This window comes from Myotis myotis, unplaced genomic scaffold (genome assembly GCF_014108235.1).
Source record: "Myotis myotis isolate mMyoMyo1 unplaced genomic scaffold, mMyoMyo1.p scaffold_m19_p_47, whole genome shotgun sequence".
Classification (NCBI taxonomy): domain Eukaryota; kingdom Metazoa; phylum Chordata; class Mammalia; order Chiroptera; family Vespertilionidae; genus Myotis; species Myotis myotis.
This window is the reverse complement of record NW_023416354.1, coordinates 438218-442916: the sequence shown is the minus strand read 5'-3', so window position 1 is coordinate 442916 and position 4699 is coordinate 438218. Positions and strand designations below refer to the sequence as shown.

Below are 4699 nucleotides of genomic sequence, written 5' to 3'. Positions count from 1 at the left end.
ACAGCACGCGGAGGCCCAGACAAGGGGTTGAAACTCACAACCTACAGAAATCAGACAGGTGCGGGGCGATAGAGACTGGTGGGGGGTAGGGCAAAGTGAAGGAGAGGGTGCCCTCCCTATGTCAAGGTCAATTCCAGCCTAATTTCATCATGCGGGGACATAGGGCCCAAAGGGACTGAATCTTCTCTCTCTCTCTCTCTCTCTCTCTTTGTAAAAATAAGTTTTTATTGATTTTTAGAGAGAGAGGAAGGGAGATAGAAACATCGATGAGAGAGGAACATCATTGATCGGCTGCCTCCTGCACGCACCCCCACTGGGGATGGGGTCCAGCTGGGGCTAGCACAGGGCGCTGTTACCGCATGTATTCAAGTGGGGAAAGGGCGGCATGAGGGCGAGGTAGGCGGCCCCAGCGACCCAAGGAGGGGCTGGGAATCAGAAGGGGGGGACCTTCCTGGGGGAGCGGCCCTGGGTGCCTGCGCCCGCCCGGGTCCCGGCCCCATCCACTCTTTCCCGAAGGAGGGGACCTGGGCAGGCTCTTCAGATTCCTCTGCGATGATGCGCTGCTGGGCGGGCGGCACATTCCCTGACACATGGCGTCAGCGGGCTGCAACCTCAGTGGGAGGGAGGCAGAGGGAGCAGATGGAGGCCCACCTGCCCCATCTCTCCTCGCTGCTGGGTCTGGGTCGGGCTTTGACCTCCCCCCCTCCCTCCTCTCCCCGCAACCTGCTCCTGCAGATTTGTCAGCAGGAAATTCTTCAGGGTCAAGCTCAAGGTCAAACCAATTTGCACGTGAGCACCTAGCCGGGGGCCAGCAAAGGCTTCATCGCAACTGGAGGGGGGGGGGGGGCCTCAGGAGGCAAAGTTGAGGGGCCCTCGGTGTCCCTAAATCCCTCACGGCGATGGCACAGAGACCCCAAATCCCTTCTTCTAAAAATACATTTTTACTGATTTCAGAAAGGAAGGGAGAGGGGGAGAGAGAGAGAGAAACATCAGTGATGAGAATCATGGATCAGCTGCCTCCTGCACGCCCCACACTGGGGATCGAGCCCGCAACCTGGGCCTGTGCCTTGCCCGGAAATCGAACTCTGACCTCCTGGTACATAGGTCGACGCTCAACCACTGAGCCACGCTGGCCGGGCTCGAACCTCTCCTGCAGACACTCCATGGAGAGTGTTAACGTCCGAGGCGGTGCACGCAGTCAGTGCTCAGCAAACGCACACCCGGAGAAGGACCTGGAAAGGGACAGAAGGAGCCTGGGAAGGAAAAATATGAATACGTTCCCCCCTAATCAAATCTGGGCACCTTCGCTGGAAACCTTCCCATAATCTCATCAGCGCTGAGGATTACAATAGCAACAAATTAAACCGACAGGCAGGAACTCAGCTGCTCAAGGGGGAAATGGAGCTTGATTTAGAAACGGATGTTACAGTTTATTAACCGATCTAAATTAATTCGATTTTAAGCCGCCGTTAAATATACATCAGGATGTATTGCCCGAGAGCGTGGCTGGAGGGGGGAGTGGGGGGAGAAAGGAAAGCACGTGAGGCCCACAGGAGCTTGGTACCACCCCCTGCGCCCCCGCCCCCCCCCTGCGCCCCCGCCCCCCCCCACACACACACCACGGCATGTTCATTCTGAGGTTTGGGGCTGGGGGTTCAAAATTGGGGAAATTGGGGAGGGGAGGACCAGCGGGGACTCCCAGCAGCAGGAACTGGAAACCCAATTCGAGCTGGCTTAAGCCACACGGGAATTCATCATCTCAGTATCTGAAGCAGCCTCGCCAGCTTCAGGTTCAGCTGGATCCAGGCGCTCGCGGTCAGAGGACTTGGCCTTCCTCCGTTTCCTAGTCTGCTTTCCTCTGTGTGGAATTCACGCTCCAGCAGGGTCTTCCGGTCTGGAGGCCGGTTTTCCTTCTACCGGCTTAGCCGCCCGGCAGAGTAACCACCGCCCCAAACCCAGGGAAGCTCTCACCGGCCGGCCCCGGTCATGCCCCACACTGATGGCCAGGCCAGGGCCCTCTGCCCATCCGAGAGCGGGGGGGAGGGGAGGGCGGTCAGATCCACGTGAAGCACGGGGACCGAGCACAGGCGAGGAGAGGCCCCCCCAAAACACAGAGGTGCTGGGGCCAGTTGGGAAGAGAGAGAAGGGGGCGATGGCCCCAGGAGCGCCGACCCAGGAGCTCAGAGGCGGGGAGCAAGTTCTCCCTGGAGCGCCGGGGGACAGCCCCGCGGACACGGCCACTCCGGCCCACGGGACCGACTCGCTGTGCGTTTCTAACCCCAGACCCACAAGAGGACCCACACGCATTGTTTTAGGCCCCTACGTGGTGGCAGTTGTCACAGCAGCAACCAAAACCCCTAACCCTAACCCTAACCCTAACCCTAACCCTAACCCTAACCCTAGGGCAGCCTGGCTGGGCGGTTGGGCCTCTATCCATTTCACCAGGAGGTCTCCGGCTGGTCCCCAGTAGGGCACATGCCCGGGTTGTGGGCTGGATCCCCGGTGTGGGTTGTGCCCCGGGAAGATGGAGAGGGAAACGAAGAGAAACAAGTTCTGCTTAGTTGCCCCCCTAAGGCCTCCTTGTTGGAAAGGGGCAGCTTCCCGTGTCACAGCTCAGGCTGGGCCGCAGCCTCCCCTCAGAATTACACAGCTGAAGGCGAGGGGGAGGGAGGAGTGGGGACGGGAAAGAGGGGGGACAGGAGGGAGGGGGCTGGAGAAGGAGGAGGAGGACCTAGGGAAGGGCAGGATTCTCCCAGGCCCGGGCACGGTGAGGTGCACAGCCCTGTTGGGGACCAAGCCTGCAACCGAGGTACGTGCCCTTGACCAGAATCGAACCCATGACCTGCAGTCTGCGGGGCGGCGCTCTACCCACTGAGCCACCCCAGCCAGGGCCGCAGCAGCTGTTCTTACCCCGTGGCTGGTGCCGTCCTCGGGGCTGTGTCTGCATTTAATCCCTTGGTCCCCGTGACACTCCTGTAAGGGAATAGATGACAGCTCCATCCCCATTTTCCAGGCAAGGAAACTGAGGCACAGAGAGGTGAGGCAGCATGGCTGAGGCTCCACAGCTCAGAGGTGGGGGGGGGGGGGCGGACTCCAGCCCAGGGCCCTGAGCCCTCAGCCCCTGCTCCGCACCGCCTCTCCGGGCCTTTCCGAGGGCCGGGCGCTGGGCCTTATCCGCTTCTTTCCCTGTCAGCCATTCTCTACCTGACCCAGAGCCACTGTCTGACCACCAGGCTCCCCACCACGGCCTCTGGGCCAGCTCAGGCCAGGCCGGAGCCACAGGAAGGCTGGCCCGACAGGCCGAGGCGGACCCCGCCCTCCAGGCCCATCGCCACTGTCTGCTGAGATAATGCTGACCCACCAGACCAGAGGCAGCAGGCGGCTTGCTGCTCTCACATCTGCCGCTGGCTCAGCGTTCCTGCTGAACTTAAAGGGGGGGGAAATCCCTGAAAAATGACAGAATCAGAGCGGCAGCTTGCTTAGAACGAAAAAAAGAAAAAAACTGATCATGTCAGGACTCTTTCTTGCAAGCCGGTGCAAATCCAAACGGCTTAAGCAGAAAAGGCAGATGGATTGTCTCGAGCAACTACAATTTCAGGAACAGGGTCAGCTTCAGGCATGGCTGGATCCAGGGGCCTAGGTGACATCCTTAGGCCTGAGTCTCTCCTGCTCTGGCTTTTCCTCTCCGACCTGTTGACGTCATTCACAGATGCCACCTGGTGGCAAGATGCTGCCCGGAACTTTCCGCTACATCCCAGGTCGGGGTCCAGTGGGAGGAGAGGCCCCTTTGGGCCCTGCCGCTAAGTCTCCAGGATCAGCCCTTATTGGCCGCCAGGAACCATTCACAGAGGCCAGAAAAACGCAACACACTGATTGGCCGAGACCCGGCTCATTGGCTGGTGGTCCCTGGAATTGGTGGTGCATTTTTAAAAAATATATTTTTACTGATTTCAGAGAGGAAGGGAGAGGGAGAGAGAAACATCCATGATGAGAGAGCATCATGGACCGGCTGCCTCCTGCACTCCTTACACTGGGGATGGAGCCCATAAACCAGGCATGTGCCCTGACCAGGAATCGAACCGTGATCTCCTGGTTCATAGGTCGGCGCTCAACCACTGAGCAACCAGCCAGGGTTACCATAATTTTTAAAATATTTTTTTAAAAGGAAAAAGAGCCTGACCTATGAACCATGAGGTCACAGTTAGATTCCCCATCAGGGCATAGGCCGGGTTGTGGGTTCGATCCCCAGTGTAGGGAGTGCAGGAGGCAGCCGGTCCATGATTCTCTCTCATCATGGATGTTTCTATCTTTCTCCCCCTCTCCCTTCCTCTCTGAAATCAATAAAAATACATTTTTTAAAAATAAAAGGAAAAAGAGCCAGACGTACACACCCTCCCCCACCCCGTGGCCAGTGACTGACCCCGCCCCCCCGCGGTTCTGGGGAGCCCAGCCCGGAGGGAGGCACGGGGCATGGGGGCAGGAAGGCGGCCCCTCCCGGGCCAACGGCAGAGGAATCCGTGTTGTGCGGGGAGAACAAGGCGCAGCTGACTTCCTGCCAGGGAACCTGAACTTCAGATGCCCCCAGGCCGCGGGCGCACTGATGCAAGCATTTCCGCAGCCAGCAGGGCAGGGGAAGGGTCTTGGCAGAGGCAAGCGGGTAGAGGCCGCGATGACACGATCCCAGCAGACGCCCCAGTTC

The 4699-nt window shown here is 59.2% G+C and overlaps 1 long non-coding RNA gene across 1 annotated transcript; it reads right to left on the bottom strand.

Annotated features, from left to right (window-relative positions):
* Positions 1-1064: 1064 nt before the first annotated feature.
* Positions 1065-3272, bottom strand: LOC118655537. The gene is made up of 3 exons (XR_004967291.1): positions 3133-3272; positions 2911-2973; positions 1065-1232 (listed from the first exon to the last, which is right to left on the bottom strand). It is a non-coding gene; the product is annotated as an uncharacterized LOC118655537 (long non-coding RNA).
* Positions 3273-4699: the final 1427 nt, after the last annotated feature.